Source organism: Peromyscus maniculatus, chromosome 3 (genome assembly GCF_049852395.1).
Source record: "Peromyscus maniculatus bairdii isolate BWxNUB_F1_BW_parent chromosome 3, HU_Pman_BW_mat_3.1, whole genome shotgun sequence".
Taxonomy (NCBI): Eukaryota; Metazoa; Chordata; class Mammalia; order Rodentia; family Cricetidae; genus Peromyscus; species Peromyscus maniculatus.
The window spans coordinates 128,548,150-128,574,902 of record NC_134854.1 but is presented as its reverse complement, the minus strand read 5'-3'; the positions used below and the strand labels follow the sequence as shown (position 1 = coordinate 128,574,902).

The following is a 26,753-nucleotide window of genomic DNA, read 5'->3' as shown; positions in this document are numbered from 1 at the left end:
TAGAGATTAAATTTTGTGTTTTATCAATATTTGGAAAAATCTAGGTTGAGTGTCTCTCTCTCTATATATATATATATGATCAAATATTACATATAATAATGAACATTAACAAGATGATGACCCTCCTCCCAAGTTACTAGAATACAGCTACTGTTCCATATTTTTTCTTTCTTTTTTTTTACCCCTCCTCCCACTCCCCCCCCATACCCCCGTCCTCATCCCATCCTCTGTCCTCCAACAGGGTAAGTTCTCCCATGGGGGTACAGCTAAGCCTGGTACATTCAGTTGAGGCAGGACCAAGTCCCTCCTGGCTTTATTAGAGGTGAGCAAGGTGTCCAACCACAGGTGATAGGATCCAGAAAGCCAGTTCATGTACCAGGGATAGATCCTAATCACACTGCCAGGAACCTTTCAAACAGACCCAGCTACACAGCTGTCTCCCATATGCAGAGGGTCCAGGGGATGGGGGATAAGTACATGAGGGGACTGGATAGTTGAGCTAGGGGAGGGACAGAGTAGGAGAGTAATGAATGAGATATCTTGATAGAGGGAGACATTATGGGGTAAGGGAGAAACCTGGTGCTAGGGAAATTCCCAGGAATCCACAGGGATGACCCCAGATTAGACTACTAGCAATAGTGGAGAGGGTGCCTGAACTGGCCTACGCTGGTAATCAGATTGGTGAATACCCTAACTGTCATCACAGAGCCTTCATCCAGTAACTGATGGAAGCAGATGCAGAGATCCACAACCATACACCAGGCCAAGCTCTGGAAATCCAGTTGAAGAGAGGGAAGAGCGATTACATGAGCAAGTGGGGGTTAAGATCATGATGGGGAAATCTACATCGACAAAGGAACTCACGAACTTTAGATAGCTGTGGAACCTGCAAATTGAACTTCTTGAATGCAAATGACCCACAGAGCTTATTTTGGAAAAGGCTGACCTTGACTGTTATAAATATTGTAAAAATCTTCCAATGAAACGTTGAAAAATGTTTTATTTCAGCTCCAGATGCATAAATCACAGAGTTCATTAAAATATTCAGGGGTTAATGAGTTCCTGGAATATTTATGCTGTAGGCTCCCTCCTTAGGGCTGCCTAGCTTTGGGGTATTTCTCTGTTGGAAGGACACATTCAGCAGGGGAACTAGGGACTGAAGAGAGTAAAATCACACTTGGTGCGTTCCTTTGTTGTTTGATACTAAGAATGAATTGGATGAGGATCTCTGCATCTGCTTCCACACCAGCTTTGTCAATGCCCATGGAAGGCCTGCCCCTTTCTGAAGAGGGATGGGAGGAGGAGAGCATCAGGGAGATAGAGGGGAGGTGGGGGAAGGGAACTGGAGGAGAGGAGGGAGGTGGGGGAACTGTGATCAGGATGTAAATAAATGAAAAAATTAATTAATAAAAAGAAGAAACAAACAAGAGAGGAGATCATGGGGAAAATAAAAGAATGGTTTGGAGAGACTACAGCTCTTTTGCCTTCACTAAAGATAAGTAGTGTAGTATTCAGTCCAGTAGAGGTGAAACTTATTGAATTTGCTTGTCACCCTTGTTTCTTCAGCTGTACAGTTAAAACATGTGAACACTATCGGACAGTACTTCGTGTATGTGGTGTTCAAAGTAAGTAATACAGAAAATACTGAGGGGAGCATTGGCCTTGATGACCTTAAGACACCTACCACTCCAGCCTAGGCTTCATTTTTTTTCCTAATACAGGATGGGATCAAATTTTTCTCTTACAGTTTTCCTCAGACATGCAGAGCTGCAGTCTTGTTTAACTTTAGTCTCATATTCTTCATTTGGAGGTTTGTCTCTCTACACCCCTGTGCTTTCTTCCTTTGAAGATGCAGTCTCCATTATCAGCATTGGAAAAACACACAGAGATGGGGATGATCCTCCAAATAAGATAATTTAATATTATTTCAACTTAACCTTATAATTTCAGATGACCTCAGGGTTTTGCATGTACCTGGCTAATTTGCTAGATTCCATAGTTTTAATTGCCCAGATAAATGCCAATTAATGGCGGGATTAAGGCAGGCCTGTAGCAGAATTTGTCTACCAGACATCATTGCCCTAGATTCTTAAAAGCTGAGGAAATTTACCCAGAATAAAATATCCCCACTATCTAAGGTGAACACATGCTGCTTATTTTGTATAGTTTGCAGCTTTATCTCCGCACACATGAAATACTTGTTTGATGTCACTGTACGACAGAATTCACCGCCCCCTGTATTAGCACATCTTTCCTGCATAAGTCCTTGTAGAGTTAACATGCTATTTCTGTTTTTTAAAAAAATGTTTTGAGTGTGCAACTGCAGTTTTGTTATCATTTATATGCTATCTGAAGTCTGAAGGTGCTCTGGCTTTTTAGTTTTCAAGACTCCTGGTGCTTTCAACTGAAGTGGGGTCACTCACAGACTGTTCGTAGCCAGAGAAGCCTGGTAAGAAATGCAAATGGCTCTGGCCGGGAAGAAAGAGAGATTTGCCAAAGCCCAGTGACTCTGTCAAACTGTCATGCTAGATTTTTAGAAGCCAGTAAATGACAAATAGAAATAGGATTTCATGTACAAACAGTGGATGAAAAAATGGATCTGTTCAGACCATCCCTGACCAGACTCAGTTCTTTGCACTGAACAAGATGAGTGTTTTGAGAAATTCACATGCTGCTATGTATAATATTTCTTCAAAAGATTATGCACAGTGAGGATGAGTTCACATGCCAACAAACCTAAACAAAAAATACTAAGTACTTGTTCAGGTCACATCTGTAGAGGATATTAAAAGAAATTATAGAGGATTAAAAAGAAAAAAATGCATCTGGGGCTTAAGATTGATCCCTTAATATTTTAGAAGTCAAGTAAAATAAGGACACAGGTGAGTAATTATAAGAAAGAAAAAATTTGAGCATGAATGAAAAAGATGCTGTGGCTCCTTAATCATTATGGGGACCGAGCAGAGCAACCTCAGTGTGGACTAGGGAGGTAGCTGCAATATCCTACAGACTTTCCCTCTGCTCTGCTTCTAAGAAAGTTCCCAAGTAAGAAAGAATTATAGTTTCCAGCCATGAGACTTAAGTGACATAAAAGAATGTGACTGCCTTTAGCAGCAAATTCTCTGATACTGTTTTACTTTGAAATCCAATATAAGTACAGGACCTGGGATCCTAGCTTTGTGGTGTATCTGTGTGATACAAATAATTTTCAAGAAAATATTTATTCTGATAAATTTGTGACATGAAGTTAATTAGCTTCTGTATCCAATTCTGAGACTCTAGAAAGAGTGGGGGGACCTGGTTATTAAAGAGGGCTTGTGCTAAAAGGAAGAGAAGCAACTGGGAGAAAATTCTATTTTTTCAAGTCTCAGTTCTCTTATGTGAAATTGGAACAGTGCAGATTATGAGTTAAGAATGAACACAACATCTCTTGGGCTGAAGAGGTGGTTCAGTAGTAAAGAACACGCACTTATTGCTCCTGCAAAAGATTAGGATTTGGTTCCCAGCACCAGGTGGCAACTTACAAACATCTGTCCCTTCATTTCCTGGGGTTTCATGGCCCTCTTCTGGCCTCCAGTGACACTGTATGCATGTGCTGCACATACATATAATGCATTCAGGCAAAAACAGTACTACATATAAGACATAAACTAAACCTAAGACAACCCCCAAATCTCTTTTACTATAAACTTTAAGAAATTAAGAATGGTATCAATGGTTCATAGTTTAAAAATTTAAGCAAAAGGGGTGTTCTGGGTGGGAGTGGCATACACCTTTATTCCAGCACTCAGGAGGCAGAGGCAAGTGGATCTCTGTGAGTTTGAGGCCAGCCTGGTCTACAGAGCTAGTTCCAGGTCAGCCAGGGCTACACACACACACACACACACACAAAAAAAAAAAAAAAAAAAAAAAAAAAAAAACTGTCTCTAAACTCCCTCCCCCAAAAGAAAAAGGGGCGATGCACATATAAAGTGAAGTCACACAATGACAACACAACTGCGGAGTAACAGTACAACCCATAGTAAGCTGCCCTGACTTTTTTAGCTCTGCTTTCCCCTCTCTGTAAAATGAGAGTGAACGGTACCTGCCTTCCTACTCATGTGCCCTAACCACAGACTTCAATCAGGTGACTCCTGTAGATCACTTAGCACGGTTTCTATATGCTGACTAACATGCCACAACAAATTACCACTATCACTGCAGTGACCCTTCCTATAGGCAATTTGTTCTCCTATGTTTTAAGTGTGAGAATAAAATATAGCTCCCTGACAATGCTATTTTCTGCTTATAGAATGTCTGTGTGACTGAAGCAGCCATTTTAATTCATGTGCCCTCCAAATTTCATAAAGTCACTGGTCAAGAGTTTATGGTATTTCCTTCCTAAAACCTTTTATTTTTGTTTTTCTAGAATTCTCTGTATTAGAGACCAGCTACCTCAGCAAGCCATTATGAATCTCTCTCTCCTGCCCAAATCACAGAGCCATACATACACATATCCAGTGCATGAATCAGCCATCTGAGAAACTGCACATATGTACCCTGTGCTAACCAAATATGTAGGTTTACAGAGTGCATATTTGGAAGAAAACTAATTTTCTTCCCTGCTTTCTGCAGTCCCGTCTTGTTTTCACACAGCTGATCCAAATTTCAATTCACAAAAGCAAAACCTCCTTAGAACCAAAATAAATACTAATCTTAAATTCAATGTACCCTGACAGCAAATAAGTTTGCTGTGCTTACTTCAGCATGAATAAAAAGCCCACAAGGATACTCCTCCATAAGAGTGTGTTTACAGGTTCCATTGCCCACTGGAGAGATTGATGTAATAAACCTATAATAAAAAGCCTCATGTTATAGATTTCTCTAGTGTTTCTTATCAAATAGCCTATATTATCTTGGATTGTGTATTCAGCTTAAAATAAGTTTTCAATAAGAGTCTCAAAAATAGAGGTTGTTTTCACTTAGTTTTCTGACATACAAGAATGTTTACAGGTACTCTTTTGCCCCTAGAATCTAAAACACATGTTTGTTTGGTCAATTACCTCATGACATTAACCTACATTTTTTTTTTTTTTAGTTGTTAACAATATTCCAAACTGTTAGAGTCTGCTGTCGCATTAAGTATTTTATTTTCATTGTCAAATTGCAATTGGTGGAAGGTTCCAGACCACATCAAACCACTGCAGTCTTAAATTATTTTGTGTCATGTCTAGGAGAGCTTGCTCATTTGCATTTGGTAATATCTCACCAGAACTCCCACTGAGCCATTTCCTGAACTGTGAGAGAAACCACTGAGGTGACTCTGGCAATGTTTCTACTCCAGGAAAGGGAAGATGTCTGATATAATCTAAATAGACTATTTGAATTAGTACAGACTTACAGCTACATGTTACCAGTGAACTCCATTTGCTACTTAGCTATCCACATCTACAGAATATAATTTTGTAAATTAAGTGCAATTATGTGCACATTTAAAATGCTGATTAGCTGATACCTACCTTCTGAGACATGACCCCTTAGTAATTCCTCACACTAAGTTACCAAAAACTCCATTCTTTCATTCATTTGTTTAATAAGTGTTTAGCCCACACTATGTTACAGTCATAATACTAGACCTTGAGGTTCAGTTGGACACCAGGCACAGTGGTAGGCTTCTTAGCTGACCTACACTGGGAGGACATCAGTCAGTCATATAAACAAGTCCTTGATTACAAGTGTTCAAACGGGCTTCACAGAAAGAACCATCCAGGGGATTTGACAACCTCCCTAGAAACACTAATCTGGAATTAGACCAAAATGCTTTCCATACAGGCTAACACTATTATCCCCCTTAGGTTGCTTTTATTTCATTTAAGTTGATCCCAATTGCCTTAGATTTTGCAAAGATTTGTCTCTCTCACAACATCATATATATTTGTATCTGCTCTCAAGCAGTGAAATAATAATTTTGACATGCTTGGCTGTTATCTCTTAGAAGCCTGTTTTTTTTTTTTTTTTGCTGTTGTTGTTTTTGTTTGAGACAGGGTTTTTCTGTGTAGCTTCGGCTGTCCTGGAACTCACTCTATAGACTAGGCTGGTCTCAAGCCCACAGAGATCCACCTACCTCTGCCTCCCTGAGTGCTGGGATCAAAGGCATGCATCATTACTGCTTGGCCTGTTTTTTTTTTTTTGTTGTTGTTGTTGTTGTTATTTTTTTTCCTGAGACAGAGTTTCTCTGTGTAGTTTTGGTACCTGTCCTGGATCTCGCTTTGTAGATTAGGCTGGCTTCAAACTCAGAGGTCCTCCTGGCTCTGCCTCTTGAGTGCTGGAGAGTGCTGAGATTAAAGGCATGCACCACCAAAGACATGTGCCTGGCTTGTTTTTTTGTTTTTTGTTTTTGTTTTTGTTTTTAAATGAGATCAGAAAGGGAGTGGATCTATATGGAAAGGAAGGTGAGGAGGAACTGGGAGGGGGAACTATAATCGGGTATATTGTATGAGAAAAGAATTTTATTTTCAATAAAAGAAAAATGTGATGATATTGTGTACCCTAATAAAACTTTGTGTGAAGGTCAGAGAACAAAACAAGCCACTAGATTAAACATAGAAGCCAGGCAGTGGTGGCACACATCTTTAATTCCAGCATTTGGGAGAAGGAAACAGGAAGTGATTTGTCTGGGTGGAGAGAGGAATATAAGGTTTGTAGAGACAGGAGCTTGGTCTCCTTTCAGACTGAGGAGTTGGTAGGTAAGAGGTGGCTGTGGCTTGCTCCTTTAACTCTCTGATCTTTGAACATTTACCCCAGTATCTGGCCCTGGGTTTTATTATTAAAACCAATTAGGATTCATACTTCAAAAAACATACCTGATTTTATTTATTGTTTAATTTCCAATCTGAGTGCTGCTAAAATTTCATGTAATCTATGGTCCTAATCTTTGTTTGTTTGTTTGTTTGTTTGTTTGTTTTTTCTGAGACAGGGTCTCTCTGTGTGACAGCCCCAACTCTCCTGGAACTCAATTTGTAGACCAGGCTGGCCTTGAACTTACAGAGAACTGATTGCCTCTGCCTCCCGAGTGCTAGGATTAAAGGTGTGTGCCACCACTGCCTGGTGTATGTTCCTGCTCTGAACATCTTATATTTTGTTGTCATAGTTACAGTGGTCACAGTTGCTATGTTCCTATGATAATAAAATAGCAGTGCATGCTCTGTTCCTGAAAGTCTATTCTATTTGTGAGATTTCTTGGAAAGCAAATCCTAAATTTGACCTAGAATGAGCCTTCCACTTTTATTATTTATGTAACTCATGCTGCTAGTGTAAATAAGTCAATCTCTTTCCTTATCTGATGGACTTCAAGCATTTGGAAGCTAAACCAAAGGAACACTTTGAAAGTCAAGTCAAAAGAAACTGGTAATAATGAAATAATTTACATGCGTGTTTCATGAACATTTGCCAAGAAAGAGTTATTAGATTCCTTGGAGTTAAAATATTCATGCTCAACCTTTCAAAGATCTCTCAGAGAACTCCTTGCTTCCTTATCTGTATTATAGTGATATATTCCAGTATGTTCTTCTATTCTTCTGTTAGAACCAATGGCTTACTCTGACTATGGTATCTATCTTGCATGGACAATTCTTGGGAGCTAATGTGCATCCTGGACTATAGGTGGAGCATAAAATAGAAACAGAGAAGAGATCATTAGATAAATATTGGAGAGCATTGAGAGGGCATTAAGCCAATGCCAGTACCCTCAATTCAACTTTCATGAGGACAGTGTAGGATTTCTCACTCTCAGTCTTATTCTGACAAAGATTCAGGGTGCAAAGAACCAATGGGACAGCTTTTCATTATAAGCTGTAAAAATAGAAGAACTAGCACACACATGGAGTGATGCAACAGTACATAAAAATTGTTTAACAAACAGAATTTTGCTTTGAAGTTACAGCTATGACTTTCCCTAGTATACCATCTCTGAACTTCCTTTAGAGCTAATGATTCAAGAGGCATTGCAAGCTCCTCATTTAAAGAGGAGAAGAGGCATGCAAAAAGATTTTCTAAATTATTTGGCATACCAAGATTTATGTCACTTACAGGGTATGACTTTTCAGAGAGAAACTGACCATGTACGACTTTCTACCTTGGATAGACAAAAGATTTCTTCAAAAAAGAGTCATATAGGGAATGAATGTCTTAAGTTTAATTTCTGAGACATTACTTTCACTTACAAATTTGTATATGTTCTGGAATGCTTGGCTCCATGTCAAATGTAACTGTGTCAAATTCCTTTTTAGGTCATGAGGGGATCCCTGCAAGCATCCTAGCAGGTAGGGAAAGGAACTGGAAAGAGGTGAGAATGAAAACTCATTCCTGTTTATTCACTCTGGATCAAGCTTCGAGAAAGTCCGATGCCAGGAGGTTTATTGCTAGCATATTTAAACACAATACAAATTGGGAAAAAATTTCCTGGTATAATACAATCTCTGGTACATTATGAGGCATAATTACATTGAAACCCAACTCAAAGTACATGCCATTTCTTCCAAAAGATAGGTTCAAGGGATAGGCTACCTGTATTAGCTTAAGGGCCTAGGGAAGGATCTGGCATGGTCTTGGTCATATAGATAATGTAGAGGTCATTTGGGCTATTAGCCACCTCTTGTCCTGGTTGAGGGAGCTTGGTAGAACTCCTGGCTATACAGATAATACAGGGATCATTTGGATTACTAGCCACCTCCAGTCCTGGTTGTGAGAGCTTGATATCGCCTGGTCCAACAGATAACACAGATGGCTAGGCTATTAGTCACCTTCAATTTCAGGCTTTCTGAGTGGGAAACCAGGTTTTATATCTTGTGTGCTTAACATTCCTGATTTTCCTGGTGATGTGTGGGTACAAGGACCTTTGTGCTCCTATAAGGTAGGCTATACAGCCTAGTCTTCTATAGCAGATAATGACAAAATCTCTCATGACTCAGACTTTACCCAAGCCTTCAGATTCCCATCTGTTCTTACTAAGTTAATCTACATGTCTTATGGTTTTTAGTGTTAGGAAACTGGTAGTAAGGGGGTTAGTACAAAGTAATCACATATACTATCCCATTTTTAATTGTATACTCTTTCTAAATGTTTGTATTCTTTTTAATATATATATATAATATATAATATAATATATAATATAATATAATATATTAATATATTAATATAATATAATATATTATATATATATATATATATATATATATATATATATATATATATGATGTGGGGCCAGGGCTTAAAGATTCTAGTAAGCCAATTTTTTCCACAAATTAATAACATATCATCTTATTCTCTGAATTAATAACCTTGGTCTAGTATCATTAGGACTGTTAGAAAAGGAGCATACACTGTGCAACAATGCTTGCAGATAAATGGAATACACCTTATAATACACATTGTAACATCCACAATTACAAACAACAGGGTTTTGAAAATAGCACATTAATCAAAATGATGCATTTCCTAGCAACCTGGTACAAAAGTCATCTGGTTTTGATAGGGCTTTCTTAGGAAATTCTTTCAGCAGTTTACAAAGATCCTGGCCATGGCCAGAAGCACTGGAGTGAAGGTGGTAAAAACCTTAGTTTGCAATGCTATCCTAAGTCCCACTTGGATTCCCGTAGCTCAGCTTTGCAGCAGAGGAGGGAGAGAAAGCCTCGCCATCCCCAAAAGGACACAGAGCAATTGCTCTGAAGAAGGAAAGGAGGCATTGGGTCAATTAGAAAACACAAATCCTATCATCAGGTTCAGTTCATCTACCAAGGGCAACGGAACAAAACAAAACTAACAACAGCAAAACAACCACCTCAAACTTCCACTTCCTATTATGGACTCTATTCCCCAACTTCTTGTTTTCCAGCTTTTAGCCGCCCCTTTGGAACCACTTATAACTCAAAAACACATAAATCAAAACCTCACCCTGGCTTTGATGCAGAGGATCTGGTCACTTGGTGTTGATGAAAACAAAATTGGGAAACAATTACAAGTCTGTTCACCCTGTGTCCTTTATACATGCATTGTTTTCAAGAAGTCACTGAAGGAATATACAATGAAAAAAAAAGGTGTGGAAACTGTCTTGTTCCTGTTACAACCCTAAAACATAGACGTTGTAAAGGAGAAATGAACTGGGAGATGCTGAAGGAGAGAAAGTAGGAAAAAGAATATATCAGGCTAAAGTCCATCATGTGCGAAATACAGCAGGTTTAGTGGAGCAAGGGCCAGGACACTGAAAAGCTATTCTTTAACACATCAGTTATTATCCTTAACAACTCAGGTAATTGATTTGTTTTTCCTTTTTGAACTTCATTTTCCACATTTGACAATTTTCTCATTTTCCTGTGGCCCCATGATCTCCATATGGAAAGAACTTAACTGCTCATTAATTAATAGATACTAGCAAACACATAATTATTAGTGAAATTAATTTTGTACTTAAAAGGAAAATTGAGGACATATTTATTGAGCCTTAAAGCAGTTGTTGAATACAATTCAATAATTACTATCAATTAAAAAGCCTTTACTTTTATAGGATGAATTATAGCTTAAAAAAAGCTTTCCTATGTATTACTTCACTGAAGTTTTAAACACCTCTTTAAAATACTACAGAAAGCTGATTTATGACCCACATAAGAAAATTAGCTTCATTAATTTATAGTCACAATTCATTTTCAACTGGAAAACAGTTTTGCACAGCATGAACACCAACCTCTACTGTGACTTGGCTGAGAACTTGTTTCTAAAAATAGTAACCTTAAGTGTTGCTGAAAAAAATGAAATTAAGCTTCAAAGGACAAGGGTGTAGTAGAAATAGTAGAAAGGGTAAACTGTAAACTGGAAGAAAACACTGAAGCAAAAGATACATGAAGGACACAGACATCAGGCAAGATAAGATGGTAAGTGAATAGTTTTGGAAACACGCTTGAAAGGAACAAAAATTTACTCATGATTATTGCAGTCTACACTATGAACAATTACAGTTCTGAGGCACAAATTCTACTAAGACTCAAACTACTTTGCTTTCTCTCACTAGGTGGAACTTTCTACTCTCAGGGAATCTGCTGAAATTCTCTTAATTACTTTATTATCTAGACACAATAGCTCATTCCCCAGGACATCTTACTCTCATCTCTTCTGTGGGAGCTGGTTGGGTATCACATCTTATCTTAGCAATGTAGCAACTTGTGATCATTTTTCTGTTCAACATTAATGAATTAGGATGAGAAGTGCTTGTTTAGATCAGCAGTTCTGCATAGACAGAGGACATCTTGTTAGGATACCTACTTGGTAAGTCATATAATAGAGATACTTATTGTAAATGAATATGCAGTGAGATTACATTTTTCCCTCCTGCTCTCAACTTTGAGTGGTTTAGATCAGGCTACTGAAGCAGAGAAAAGGATAGGCTTTCTTACAGCATAATATCTAGGATGTTGGCTAAGAGTGGCCATTTTTATAAGTGGAAAAGGGTGCTCATCTAGTAGGTTTTATGGGATTATGATAGAATTGTATGACTAACAATGTTTAAAGCTGGCCTTGGTGAAGAAATCTTATTTAAGGAAATGGAAGTCATAAAGGCAAAGAAGATGACCAGAGATTGAAGCCACAAGTTATCATAGGCAGCACAAATGAATATGGTATTTCTGGGATGCTCTGCTCCTTCCCCAAAGTAAAATGTTTATGAATTAGTAAAGATTTGCAAATATCTGTTAGACTCATTGAAAGTTACATGCAGGATACAGACATTCCAAATAAAGCAAGTGACATTAGCATGATGTTTAAATGCCGGTTCCCAAGGCATAGTGGCATTTTGACAAAAGAGAATCTCTAAGGCGTTTGTTCTGGAGTTGTTACAGCACACTCAACTGATGTCCAGGGAGGCTGTGTAGTAGGACATAGCAATTTGTATGTCAACTACAAATTAGTTTCTTTAAAATATAGGACAAAAATGCCCCAATACCTAGTTGTGAGCTCATTGCTTTAACAACATTAACGTCTTCCCTAAAGTGACCATAGAAGCTATTTAGTATTAATAACTATAAACTAACAATAATCATAAAATAGAAAAGAGAATCAAAATTGCCATTTAAGTATCAGAGACAGATGGTATCTTTATAGCAATTTAGAATTTGCTAAATTATTTCTCCTCTGCTGGCTTAGCTTACTTCTGTTTGTGAGACTATGTGTTCCCTTTCTCAGATAAATGTGATGGAGAAATAAATGATTTGACAAGATAACACAATGCAGATGTGTACATTTTTTAAAGATTTATTTAGATTATGTGCCTGAATGCTTTGCCTGAATGTATGTATATGTACCATGATCATACCTGATACCCTCAGAAGTAGGAAGTAAGTGTTGATTTTCCTGGGATGTGATTTACAGATGGCTTGAGCCTCCAAATGGTGCTAGGAACAGAACCCAGGTCTTCTGCAAGAGACTTAACTGTTGTTAACTGCTAAGCCAACTTTCCAGCCCCAACATATTTATATACTTTTATAAGTAACAAACCTGTCTAAGAATCTTTGGGTAAAGTTATCATATTTCTACTACAGACCTAAAATTAGGCTAAAGTTCTAATGGAAAATAAAATCAAAATATGACCTCCAACGACTGAATTAGACACAGAAAAATGAGTAATTTTTTTTGAAACCACATGGATACCACATGTCTTCAGAATACTGTAGAAAAATAGGTGTGTTTTCCGTCCTGGTTATTAGTTCTGAACTCTGAACTTCTGAACTTCTCTTATATACATGGAAAGTTTAGACTTGGGGTATGAATTGAGTCATATTTCCCAACTCCAAATTCAAATATTAGATTTCCAACTGCCAAAACTTTAGAATTTGTATATGAAGACACAGCCTTTGAAGAGGTAGATAACATAAAATGATGCTCTCAAAACACATCCCAATCCCCTCTCATTGGTGGCTTTAGAAGAAGAAATTTAGATAATCTCAGAGGTAAAACCATGTAAGGACACAGTAAGCCAACGAACAACTGTAAACTATCAAGAGAAACCTCTTAAGATACTCAAATGGTTGACAACTTGAATTTGAGATTTTTAGCTATTGAACTATGAGAAAACAAATTTCTACTGATTAAATCACTAAATCCATGCTACTTTTTGTAACAACTTTAGCAAACAATACACCCAGACATAGATCATGATAAACTGTTATATGTGCATGTTTTAATAAAAACAATGTCAAGGCTAAAGATAGAGCTTGTTCAGATGATCTTTTTGTACATAGTGTGAAGATGTGTCTCTGCCCTTCCTCACCTGCCTACAGCACCTTCTGATTGGTTTAATAAAGAGCTGAATGGCCAATAGCTAGGCAAGAGAGGATAGGTGGGACTTCTAGGGAGATATAAGAACTCTGGGAAATAATCTGTGGCATAGGAGATTCATCAGCTAGTCACAGAGGATGTTGGATGTACAGTATTGAGGAGAAGTGATGAGACACTTGGACATGGCAGAATGTAGATTAAAATAAATGGGTTAATTTAGGTTATAAGAGCTAGTTTGTGAACAAGTCAAAGCTAAGGCTAAGCTTCCATAATTAATAAAAAGTCTCTGAGTCATTATTCATGAGCTATTGATATAAAGAAAGACCTGCTACAATAGCTCAGCAGGAATAGTACTTGTCTAGCATTCACTAAGCTCCAAGTTTGATCATCAGCACACCATAAACTGGGTATAGTGGAACAGGCCTGCAATCTCAGTACTCCAAAGGTGAATGCAGGAATATGGGAAGTTGAAGATTACTATCAGCTACAGTGAGTTTGAAGTCAGCTTGGGTTATATGTTTCCACCTTGCAATTCAGGACAGTAGAAAATGAATGGACAAAAAATAATGATAGTCTTAGATAGCATGTACTATTTCCTATGGGAATGGTCCAAATATTTAACATGTACTAACCATTTCACTTCTGATCCCAGTTTTGTGAAGTAAGGATGCATGACTATTCCTAATTAGCAGGTGAAGAAAATGAGGTAAACAATGGCTAATTAATCTGCACATATGGCCTAGTTAATATTTGAATCCAGAGTCAGCAATAAAATAAATATCCATTATATATATTCACATATATATAATATTTAGATATATACACATATATATGTATACACACATATATGTATATATGTATGTATGTATGTATACATTGTTGAGACACTTTTGGTTAAATGTACATATATGGAACACACATCTAAACTCAAACATTTAGACTCTGTAGCTAGAGTTTTCCTGCCTTGCCCACAGTCAGGACAAATCTCTGTCACCCGCCAGTCCCACAGCCGCTCAGACCCAACCAAGTAAATACAGAGACTTATATTGCTTACAAACTGTATGGCCGTGGCAGGCTTCTTGCTAACTGTGCTTATAGCTTAAATTAGTCCATTTCCATAAATCTATACCTTGCCATGCGGCTCGTGGCCCACCGGCATCTTCACATGCTGCTGGTCATGGCGGCGGCTGCTGGCTCCGCCCCCTTCAATTTCCCAACTTGGCGGTGGTACGTTTTCCACCAGCTCTGGGAGCCATCAAGTCTCAGAAATAGTGGGTCTACACTTTTATCCAAGCAGCGTGTAGCCCAGAAACCTCTCTCTCTCTTTTTTTTTTTTTTGTACTAGCAAAGGCTAAATCCACCACGCAGCTTAATGTTCCACTTGCAGAGGCCTCAAGACTCTCTTATGTTATATCATTCAAAAGCATGGTAACTCTCAGTTGTGCATAATATTTTCCTTCAATCCCTTGCTTCATGTCAAATTCCCCCAGATCAGTTAATAGTAAACCAATTTGTGTTACAATACAATGTCATCTATTTTTCCATTCTCTTTACATTTCTACTATGATAAACCATCATGACTTCCTGCAACTTCACAATAAAAAAACATTTTGGAAGAAATACCCTTTACAAACACACACACACACACACAGACATAAACACAGACACACACAGACACAAACACACACACACACACACACACACACACACACACACACAATCTATTTTAACATAGTCGGAGCTGTTCAAGAGTTCAAAAGTTGAGTCCTAGAAACTGGTTTATCCTTGTTTTGAACACTATTATGTAATTAGTCAACAAATGGTTTTTCATTTTGCTATCTCACATATTATGAACAAAGAGTAAATTTCAACTCTGTGTGTTTTGGCTAAGGGCATTTTTGAGTGAAGTATTTTACAGATTCCCAGTTGGTTTTGTAAAGAATGCTAGGGACCAATTTTTAAATGGAACATCTTGAACAAATTACAGCAAAGGAAAATTTGAAGCCTTGATAATTTAAGTGTTATTTTTACTACTAATGTGAATTCAACCCTAGCAAATTAAAACAGGAAGAATTAATTGGATATGCAAATGAGATTATTCAGTATATAAATCTAATTACATACCAATTTGCTTTAACAGCATGAAAAAAGAATAAATTGTTCTATGTAAATTGATTGTCTTAAATAACCACCTGTATCCCAACAAGAAAAAAATTGTCTTAGAAAAGCTATATTGTAAGTGTAGACATCTAAGTTAATAACATAATGTTCTTCACAGGTCTTGTCACAGGAACCTCTTTGCAATGAAATTTGCTTACACTCTTGATGTACAATAAGGCATTATCAGGTTTCTAGAGCATAAGGAAATAATGTCACAAGTTGGCTTTTTCCCCCAAGAGCACAATAGATTGATAAGACATGTTGAATTCTGAAACACTTAATGCTTTCACACAAACTAGACTCGAAGTCTGAGCAATTTTCATGTCTCAAAAATAAGAAAAGGAAAGTATGTAAAGTGCACCAGTCTTCATTAATTTGGCTGTGGTTCTCGAATCTACTTAATCAAATGCTTTCAGTACAATCAAGCTACCCCTACTAACACCCCCTTCTGAAATTATTTTCTTTGCCACTTAGTTTAGGAAAATGGGTTTTGAATATTTAACAGAGAAAGAAGGCATTAATTCATGAAGCTTGTGCTTTGGGAAGAGGCAGGCTGATATACAGGATAGGAGATTAGTGACTTTTCTTGACACAGATAAAGTCATTGTGTTTACCTCTGCTGCACCAACATACAGTGCAGAATCAATCTTCAGCCCAAACAAACCTTCCCCTACTGTACTCAACATTGGCCACCTTAAATTATGTCTGTTTTCAAAGACTTTAACACAGATAACTCAAATATCAAATATCCTATCATTTGTGTCTTGCCTGTAGACACATCATGGAGCAAATGGTGAGTCAAATCCATGGTCTCATTTCTCCATAGTATTGGTTTAGCCAGGGGCACTTTGCAGAAGGGGGTGAATAAAGTATACATAAATATTGAATGGATAAAGCCAGACAGACAGATCATGCATAACATGATAGATGCAATCTCTCTTTCCCCCTGATATTCTTTCTTGATGAGCCTCAACAGTTTTGAAATAACAAATAACTTGAAAGTTTTAGGAAACTGTATCTATATAGCTTGCAGTAATGATAACCTTGATCCAGGCAAAACTTTTCTTCAGTCTCATTATGAGAATCAGTGTTGTTTGACCACTTTTTAATCTCTAGAGAGAAAATCAACAATGACAGCTGGCATTGTTATTGAGAGCATCTCGGGCACACTTCCTTTTCTTGGGGGAGATCATTAGAATTTACCTTTAGGGTTTTTCTTCTTTTTTCCTTTCTTTCATTTTTCAATCTGTTCTCTCCTTGGCAAGAAGGAATATAAGCCTTGCATGATACAAGAACAGATGCCCTGGCTCTGTGTTGTGCTCTCAGGCTACTGTATGTAGAATCATAAGGAAGGATCAAAGTCCTTGACAGTATCTGGGATGCATCTAATAGCAATACACAGAACACTGTGGTCTTAATCTTAGGATAATGGAAGGCACAACAGTGAGTCAGATACCAGAAGAAAATAGGCTTACGTAAAGTGAATGGATTTGAATGAAAGGGAGAAAGTGGCTCTCAGTGAACATCCCCAAACTATAGTGCATACTTTGGCATCTTCATAAAGGATGCATGTGACCTCAGACACAGATAGCTGAGGCATTATTGAAAGGGAGGCTAAGCAGCCACATGGCCTCACTCTACTCTTTGTACTATAGTTCCTGACATATAAAGTAAAAGGAAACAGCCTTTTTCATTTCCTTCCTAGCTCTAAGCACTGTCTGAAATGATGTCATTGATCTATTTTCTTGTTTACTGTCTGTCTTCTCTAGCTAAAAGGAAAGTAAGAAAACATTGCTGCTGATTTGGATACTATCTGCTGCCATTTCCCATTCTAGGAGCTCTAGAAATGCTCAGGAATGCAGAAGGGGGGCACATGTGCAATTAGACTGAAGAACACAGTTTGACCACAGCTTTCTATGGGGAAAGCACTATGAGGTCACTTGAAAGGGGAGAGATTAGTACACAGGACACAGAGGGCTCTATGGAGAAGATGCAGTTCACCCCGCCTTGCTGAAACCTTGCCTTGTAGAGGTATTATTTGCAATTCATTAAAGAAATCAATACAATTCAATCTCATATCTGCCCTAGGAGTTACATCTACTGCCATCATCAATGTACAGCAGAGTACACTGAGGCTGATGGCTGTGAGGTTATTACCCAGTCACACAGCCTACCTGACAACCCATTTCAAACTGCATCCCAAGTCACAACAAGAACACAGTATGTCTACAAAAATACAGGCAAAGTTACAACAAATGGAGTTGGATGAGTGATGAATAGGAGGAATAAAGAAAGAGGTAAGAGGAAAAAATAATTTCTACCTTTTACCTGTACAAATAAATATATGTGGATGTACTGAACAGGATAAAGAAAGTTGGGAAGAAGATTCACTCAATATCAAAATGCCACCTATCACATTTGGCCATAATATAAATACACACAAGAAATGTGTACTCACGGCTGTTTCTACATATATACACCTATACAAAACTCTGCACAGGCAGGAAGCCTGGGCAATGAAGAGTAGAAGTATGTTTTATACAACCTATGTACCTCACTTAGGAATGAGAAGGTCTTCACTTCCTAAACTCTCATGAAATATTTTCAGATTTTCAGAAAGGAATGTAGATATAATTAAATATATTATTCAACATACTACAAATACAGCTTGTAACCTGACTAGCTTTAAAAGTCCCATCTGCGGATACAGTCTAGGATGGAATCTGAGCTGTAAGCACCTTTCCTTGCTGGCCTTGTATAAGCTCTGACAACCCAGTAAAGAACAATTTTTTTTTTTAAAATTTACCCCCAGAGAGCCAAATTGCATTATTATTTACTGTGGTACAAAGTGTTGCCACTAAGAGGGGCTGTTTAAAGTCACCGTAAATAACTAGGAGTGTTGACTGGGGTCACACTGATGTTGGTGTACAAGAAAACTGACAGAAAAAGAAAATGCACCCATCAGTCCTAACAGTAAGATTGACAGTGCTGGGAATATTAGGCACAAAAGGAATGCATCTGGTATTTTCCTTCAGAGAGTTTATTTGCATGTATTTGACTTTGTTAAGTTTGTTTAATGGGATACTTTACTTCAGTTAACGAAAATAAAACAAAACAAACCATAACAACAAACAATAAGCCACAATATTTAAATGCAAAGGTTATATTTTGGACGAATAATCTGTATTCTCTAGGCAGCATTAACAGAACAAAGAGAGATCCTTTCAAATCTACTTAAAGAAGACAAACTCAATAAGGTTCTAAATATGTGCCTCACTCAAAATAACTATCATAATTAATGGACTGATTTTGGCAGTGGCTAAGTTCATGACAATACTTAATTCCATACATCACTAAAATTTTGATTTTTAGAAGAAACTTGGAAGTTCTATATCATATTAACTTTTAGGTATTAACAAATGCATTGAGTTTCAGTGAACACACTGGCTCCTCTTCACCTCCAGCTATCAGAGATTTGAGAAATAGAGCAATGTCTTCATGAGCATGCTCCAGTTGCTCTCTCTTCCTGTTGATCATCTTCATTCTCTTTTCCTCCTAGCCCTAGCTAGCTGGCATTCGAATGTGGCTTCCATCTCAGAGTAAAGGGGACATGGCAAATGTGACACATTAGAAAGTGGTGCTGATGAGGACACGTTAAGCTATAAGAACAGTTAACAAGAAGCCTGCCACGGCCATACAGTTTGTAAGCAATATAAGTCTGTGTTTACTTGGTTGGGTCTGAGCAGCTGTGGGACTGTCATGTTGGGAAGCTGAAGTGGGCAGAGCCAGCAGCCACAGTGCCAGCACTGTTTCAGGCTTAGAAGGCTGCAGTTTAAAGCAATAGGCTCAAGGTAATAAAAAAAATAAGGCACATAAAGATGGCTACCACACAGAGAATCTGTATTATGTTCTCTTTGATATACGTAACTGAAGAAAAATATTTGATTGCAAAAGCTGTTGAGTTATGCCAAAATGTATATTTTTAAGGTACCTTGACTTCAAAATTTGGATGTAAGGATATGTTGCTTTGGAAAAGAGGCTCTGCTTTTGTTTCCACAGAAAGCCAAAGGCTATGGATTTGTTCCAGATTAAGATACATCAGGTTTGACCAGCCAAGACCCCCTGAAAGGTCTTCAATGACACCAAGGCCCAGATGATCCAACATCCAGAACTGTTTCAAGGCAACTGGCTCAGACGATACACCCTCATGGACTACTCCATAATCCTAAAATTTTCTTTGTGTCTCCATAAGATACAGCACCCCCCTCCATCAGGAAACAGTAAGAGAAGCTACGCCCAAATACCCAAATATACCAAGCTGGCTTTGGAGATATGTAAAAGTTAAAACCTTCCTTAAAAAAAAAAAAAAAAGAGGGGGGAAGTGCTGTGGATATCGTTCTGTATAAATAATACACTGGCCAGTGACCAGGCAGGAAGTAGGCAGGACAAGGAGAGGAGAATTCTGGGAGTGGAAGGCTGAGTGAGGGAGTCACTGCCTGCCGCTGCCATGACAAGCTGGCAAGCCACGAGCCACATGGCAAGGTATAGATTTATGGAAATGGATTAATTTAAGCTATAAGAACAGTTAACAAGAAGCCTGCCACGGCCATACAGTTTGTAAGCAATATAAGTCTCTGTGTTTACTTGGTTGGGTCTGAGTGGCTGTGGGACTGGAGGTGACAGAGATTTGTCCTGACTGTGGGCAAGGCAGGAAAACTCTAGGTGTACACAATGATCTGAGGAGTAGTTGCATCGTTAGACAGGTCTTTAGTTGTGAAAGTCCACCAGTCATAAAGGAATTGTTAGTCAGAGGTCAGAAATTTGACATAAAGAACTGGGTAGGAACGCTGGTATTTTCAGTTGAAGACTTAAATACTGCTTTTCATATATGCATACAAAATGTATGTATATGGTAGTTACATTGTATAAACATATGCAGGCATGTGAGATAACTGTATATGTGTATATGGTGTGTATTTTTGAACAATATGAAAGTTTGCCCTCAACATGTGCTTGGATTCTCGAAATCTATGCTACAGTTATTCAATTCTGTGAGTATTGATAGTAAATATGGACCATTGCCAAGCTTTCCTTTCCCTGCAACAGGGCACCACTACGTTTTTTTAAATTATCTATTATTTTACATCCCAGACACAGCCTCCCTGCCCCCCTTCTCCCTTCTCAGTCTCTCTCCCCCATCCTCCCCTCCTTCCCTCCAATCCCCTCCTCTTCCATCTCCACCCAGGAAAGGGTACGTCTTCTATGAGTATCAATAAAACATGCCGTATCAAGTTGCAGTATGACTAAGCACCTCCCCATGTGTGAAGGCTGAGCAAGGCGACCCAGTATGTGGAGTAGAGTCCCAAAAGAAATTAAAAGAGTCAGAGACAGCCCCCATTTGTTCCTTTGTTAGGAGTCCCATAAAAGGACCAAGCTATACAACTGTAATAATATATGCAGAGTGTCTAGAGCAGTTTCATGCAGGATCCCTGGTTGTCGGTTCAGTCTCTTCGAGCAACTATGAGCTCAGGTTAACTGACTGTGTGAGCCTTCCCAAGGAGCCCTTGACCCCTCTGGTTCCTACACTCCTTTCTCCTCCTCCTCTGTAGGATTCCCAATCTCTGCCTAATGTCTGACTACACCACTAATTCTTAACCATATTCCATCCTCTCCATATCATTATTGTCAACCAACCAATTGCTTCCTAATTATCTAATTCCTGCCAGACACACTTCTATACAGAAACTGTATGTTTGTTTTATGATACAGTGTTATTTTTCCCATAAGAACCCAGGAAAGCCTTACTGTGTTTCTGAAAATAGACAATGCCTTATGCTAAAAAGTGCCACATTGTAAGTACAGCTTCTGATCTGTTGTTTGGACAAGGCTTTTCTTGTGTGATGTGTTAATGTTTTCTTTTGTTATTCCATTTAAACTCTTCAACTTGCCAAACGTTTACCATCATGCATGAATTTCCCATGGCTGACGATTGAGAGTTTAGAAAGCTTGCACACACAAAAAAAGCAGTGTCAGATTTTTCTTCTACTCATTTGTAATCCTTTAGCCGCTAGCTACATCCCCTCTAAGCCAGACCGAAAAAACAAAACAAAACAGATTTTGTTTTACATATAAATGTTGATGATTTTAACTGTGGCTGTTTTTGGTTCATTGAATTCAATTAACTAAATTCTTTAAAAAACAAGCATGTATTATATGACTTTTTTTTTTCCTGACAATTCTAGCTCTATCGAGGGGTTCAGGGGTGGAAGTCAGATAGCTTAGTTTTTCCTTAAGCTATTACAAAAAAAAATGTCGAAACAAGTGGTCTACTTATTCAAGCATTCAATCATTTGGCTTTATCTGCACAAAGCTTGGTAAGTAGTGAGGTTTTTCTTTTTCCCTTCTGCATTTCAACCTTGTATAGAAATCTCAGCAGCAATGAACTCCTCTCTCAACAAAACAGGAGTGCAGTAAGCTTCTACATCAGTGCATTTAAGAAAAAGTAAAATTCATCCTTTCATTCATTTATTCATCCATGGATGCATCCATCTATCCACTCAGTAAACACCTACTGATGTGTTCTCTGTTCCAGGGACAATTTTAAGTGCTGAAAACAAAGATTCCTAGGCTCAGAAAGATTATAAACAAATATGACGAAAGAGTAAAGAATATGTGATATGCTATCACTTTATCAAACACTGGTTAAAGAAAGAAAAAGAGTTGGGATAGGAATTGAGGTTCCTTGAATGTGGAGGAGGGTGCAATAGGAAACATTGTGCAGCACCGCTGAACAAAGCCTGGAGGTGATGAGGTTGGCCACATACTAAGTCATGGTGTGAGAAAATAGGGGCAGGGAGAAGAGTAGATCAGAAGTTACAATACAAGCACAACCCTATTCTATTGACAGGTAGGAGTATGTCAACAGTGAGGCTGGGAGCCGGGAATGGAAGGAAACAGAATAGAACAAGGAGACTAGGACACTGATAGACACTGGAGGGGATAAAGTGAAGGTCATACATTTCAGCCATGAGAAGACTATCAGCTTTGCTCTCAGTAAATGTGTAGTCAAAGCAAGGTTTGAATAGAGATGTGGCATATTCTGACTTACTCTGTTTTCAGATTTATTTTATTTTTTATCTGCATGGGTGTTGTGCCTGCATGTAAATCTGTTCACCCCTTATAGCTTAAAGTGCCCAAGGAGACCAGAAGATGATACCAGATTCTGGAACTGGCATTACAGATAGTTGCTAGCTATCACCTGGTTGAACCCAAGTCTACTGGAAGAGCAGCCAGTGCTCTCAGCCCTAGAACCATCTCTCAAGCCCTAGTTTACTCTTTAAAAGAATTATTCTGACAGATGTGATGATAACAGACTGGAATGAGTTAGGAGAAAACAAAAAGTCAAAAGTGATAGAATAGATTTCAAGGAAGAAAAGAGAGACCAATTACAGAACTTGGATCTTGCAGAACAGAGTTACATGGTGGTCATCTTAGATGAGGAAGATTAGATGAAGGATATTCAGAACCAGATTGGTCCTAAACATATTCAAAAGACACAAAGGGCAAAGGCATAGGATGGCTGTGAGACACAGAACAGCAACAAAAACCAAAAAAAAATGTTTTTAAAAAAATGAGGTTTTGGTCTAAACAATGGAAAGGATCAAACAGTCATCATCTGAAGTCTCAGAGTGTCCAGGTAAAACTCACGTGCATGATAAAATGAGGTGGTCAAGCCAACAGGCCATCTACTAGACATAAGACTACATACATACTGTTAATAATGTCATCTAGTTTATTTGTTTCCATATGCAAAAATCATCTGTAAAATGGTTTTGGAGCATTTAACATAGTTAAAATGATAAGTCCTAGAATTCTCACATGGCCCAGAAAACTCATCTCTAGGCATACTTCCTAAGGAAATAACATCACCATGTTGAGAAGATAGTGTCATCCCATGTTCACAGCATGTTAGGTGCAATAAAAAGATAAGAAAACAACAACAGGGTCTATATGGCTAAAGGAACTGTGATGCACACATACGGAATACTGCTTAATTCTGTCATTTTCCACATGGGTCATCCTGGAAGCAGACAATATGGTAAGTGAAATAGTATAGAGACGTAAAGAAAAAAAATATTGCAGTGAATCACCTATAGAGGGAATATTGGGGAAAAATTTCAGAGGCAAAGAACAGAACAGTAGAGGGGAGAGTGAGAGGCATCAGCAACAGTTTTCATTTTTAATATATATATGATGATATTTTGTTGTTCTTCTTCTTTTCCTGACTTTACCTCCCTCCTATTAGTCCCTTCTCTCCCTCCAATTGGTCTCCCATCCTGCCTGCTACTGTCAAGTCACATGTATTCCATTGCCCTCTCTTTCTCCATCTCATCCTTTTCTCTTGTGATCACTTTCTACTAAATGAAAAGATTTTATTGGTCCAGCTGTGCTAGGGCTCTGAAGAGCAGGATCATGAACATTGTGGACCAAGGAAATCGAATATGAGGCCAGTGACAAAGCATGACTATGATCAGAGTACCCAAACAACATGAGAGTTTTTTGTTTGTTTGTTTTTTAAATGGTAAGACTAAAGAATTGTCTTTAATGTATTTATTATCAAATGCTTGATTTGCACACTGGTTTTGTGTATCTGCACGCTTGGCTCCTTGCTTTCCTTTGTGGAAAGAGAATTGTACGACACAGATAAACCACAGAACTTGACTTTCAGGACCGACTGACTTACACTTTCATTTTTCTGTGTGCACACACACATGCACTCACTGTTCATTTATTCATTTGTGCACATGTGGAGGTCAGAGAACAAGTCCCCAGAGTCGGTTCTCACCCTCCACTTTCTGAGGCCAGGTCTTGTGTCTCTTCTCTGGCACACACCTGCCGGGCTGGTCCTGGAGCTTCCAGATGATTCTTCTCTCTGCTTCTCTTGAGGTAGGAGTGCTGGGATTATGGATTCAAACTGCCAAACCTGGATGTTTTTTCTTTAATTTGGGTGTTTTGCCTGCATGTATGTCTGTCTACCACTTGAAGAGGCCAGCACAGGGCATTCCATTTCCATCCAGTCCCTGGGACTGGAGTTAGAGATGGCTGTAAGCTGCCATGTGGGTGCTGGGAATCAACCCAGGTGATCTGCAAGAGCAGCCAATGCTCTTCACCACTGAGCCATCTCTCCAGAAGCACATCTTTTTTTTTCCTAGACAGATTCCTGGGGTCACACTTGGGTGGTCAGGCTTGCACAGCTAACACTTTAACTGCTAAGCCATCTATCTAGTCTCCACTTGTTTTTAATACAAAAAAATTACACATGTAATTTTAAAAATTCAGAATAAAAAAATCTATGTTAGTTTAAAACTCTTCTCTTCCAAGTGAAGCAGAGTCAGGGCTGGGGTCTGGGTCCTGTGGAGGCTTCCAGAATGTGCTCTGAAGGAAAACCCATGGCACATACAGGCCTTCCTTTTTATTCACCGTTTCTCTAAACACAGACTCATTCGCCACTTCTTCATAACCTGCGTCCACAAAGAGCTACACCAGGAATTGATCAGTAAAAAAAAATAGGATCTGGTTCAATCTTGTCTGACATAAAAATTTTCTCCAAGTTTGCTTCCAGCTTTAAACCTAAGCATGGAATGGTCATGCAGCCCATAGTCACGGAACAAGACACTTCTGCCTTGTTTTAATACCTTGTACACATTTAGTAAGACAAGGTGCGTCTTCTCAGGGTGAACAGCTGAGAGCACAAAGATCAATGTGATGGCAACCACAGACTCTGGTGGGATATGGTCAAGGAGGTCCTCTCTAGTGAGGTCACACTGGAATATTTTGCATTTCTCTGTGCTATATAAAGGATTTTGTCTTACTCCATGACTTGCTGTGTGGCTGTGTGGCTGGCCCATGATGTCTTCCTTCTTCTCTGGCTCCTAGCTCTTTCCTCCCAGTTTTCTCCCTCTATTTAACATGAGAGGTTTTAAGTCTAGACTGAGATGGGAATTGGAAGGCAAATGAGAGTGAGCACCAATGTAGAGGGGACTGGTAATTTGTTTTCCTGTAAGCAGGAAGGCAGTCCAGACAAGGAGAAAACAGGTGTTAGCATCTGTTAAACTCTGATAATGTTTGTGCCCTAAGCTTTGGAGTTTATATGTGAACCTTATTAAAGACCTATAATCTATCCACCTAGAGGCAGATTTTATAGATGAAGGGATTAGCAATTTGCTCAAGGTCAGACAGTTTAAAAGTACAATGCGTTTTGATTCTAGGCACTAGTTCCACATGTAGCCAAAGTCACATTAAGCGTTGGAGGATGAATTAGTAAGAGAAACTTCTGTAACTAGGGAGCAAACATTTAGTGAAAAACAAACAAACAAACAAAAGTAAAAAAATACAAAATAACAACAATGAAACAACAAACAACAACAACATCAACAATCTAGGCAGTGATAGGCATGAGACTGAAAGGACAGGTCTAGCAGTGATCAGAAGTTAGGAAGGCAATCAGTCGCACACCTGGGGGAAGCTTCAGTCAAGACTAGAAGCAAGCTGACAGCTAAGAATTGGTGATTTACAGGAGGTAGTCAGACAGGCTGGCGATAAGCAGGGAAGGAAGTCAATGTATCTCCTCAAAGACCTTACAGTAGAGGCAGTTTACACAATATGAACAACAGCTTATTTTAGAATTAAACCAAAAGAGGATACCAGCTCACTAAAAAAAAAAAAAAAAAAAAAAAAAAAAAAAAAAAAAAAAAAAAAAAAATTTAAAACTCTAAAGTAATTGCAAATAACACACTATATTTACAAATGATTAAAATCTGATGCAAATTGATGGGAAGGGAGTCTTGAAGACCCTGCACTAGCTAAGGAACTATTAGTGAATGATAATTGCTTGGGATGGGGTGTGGCTACAGGCAGGTTGTCAATGTACACTAGTGGACTCTATAATTATCTATCTATCTATTTATCTATTTATCTATCTATCCATCTATGACTCAAAGCTGAGAGAGGCCACTTGTTGGATTGGGCAGGATGAGAGGGAGAGGGGAAATAGAGGGGAAATATATGATCAAAATACATTATAATATGTATTGAACTGTCAAGAAATATATAAAATGCTTTAATGTATGTATGCATGTATGTATGTATGTATGTATAAATATATGTATGGGAGTACTGCTAATTCTAAAACAACCACACCTGAGATAATCTTGCTTTGTCCTTCAAATGAAATGGAAATGGAAATAGCATCCATAAAATCTGATACTTATAAAAGCCTATGCTTGTGATCCTGT

The 26,753-nt window shown here is 38.3% G+C and overlaps 1 protein-coding gene and 1 pseudogene across 6 annotated transcripts in view; both read right to left on the bottom strand.

Moving 5' to 3' along the window:
- Cntn4 (contactin 4) overlaps window positions 1–26,753 on the bottom strand; it is a 1,007,992-nt gene that overhangs the window by 424,323 nt on the left and 556,916 nt on the right. The gene's annotated exons all lie outside the window — the stretch shown is intronic.
- On the bottom strand, window positions 24,820–25,703 carry LOC121828075 (tRNA N(3)-cytidine methyltransferase METTL6 pseudogene; annotated as a pseudogene).